At 37.7% G+C, this 536-nt stretch overlaps 1 protein-coding gene across 1 annotated transcript in view; it reads right to left on the minus strand.

Moving 5' to 3' along the window:
* The window catches only part of LOC107694623 (pleckstrin homology domain-containing family G member 1-like), a 12,447-nt gene extending 12,252 nt beyond the window's left edge, over positions 1-195 (minus strand). Inside the window, exon 1 of the mRNA XM_016494312.1 lies at positions 118-195. The gene's annotated coding sequence lies outside the window, so the exon portion shown is untranslated. The remainder of the gene's footprint in view (positions 1-117) is intronic.
* Positions 196-536: the final 341 nt, after the last annotated feature.

A 536-nucleotide genomic window follows, 5' to 3' on the forward strand; every position in this document is an offset into this window, starting at 1 on the left:
ATCTGAGACGGCCGTCGCTCGTGAAGTCTTATAAAGCTCTATATTGACAGACAGATGGTGACATACAAACCACAGGAAGTAACACTGCAACCACAAACCACAGGAAGTATTTCTTACCTTGGATAATTTGTGCAGTACTGCGTGTAGATGTGGAAGTCTTCACTCTGAAAAACAATCAGGAAATTAGGGTCAGTTACTCAAAGTAAGATGTGTGTTTGTGTGGGGGTCAGCCAGAGGTCCCCACAAGGAAAATATAACTAGATTAATATATTAAATGATATAATGAAAAAGGTTTGTGTGAGGGCAAAGAACACCTGTGCAGGACAAGTTACATGCCTAATTTTAATACTTATAAAAACTCATTATTTACTCACCCTCATGTTGTTATAAACCTATAAGATACATATATAGAACTCGTCAAACATGGTAAACAGAAGTTCAATTATATGTTCTTGATGCACAAGAACCAATAAGGCTTATTGTTGCATGTCAATGCAAGATCCAGTGAGCGTGGATCTTGTGTATCAAGCAAGTAC

The sequence above is a fragment of the Sinocyclocheilus anshuiensis genome, unplaced genomic scaffold, assembly GCF_001515605.1.
Source record: "Sinocyclocheilus anshuiensis isolate Anshui unplaced genomic scaffold, SAMN03320099.WGS_v1.1 scaffold3315, whole genome shotgun sequence".
NCBI lineage: Eukaryota > Metazoa > Chordata > Actinopteri > Cypriniformes > Cyprinidae > Sinocyclocheilus > Sinocyclocheilus anshuiensis.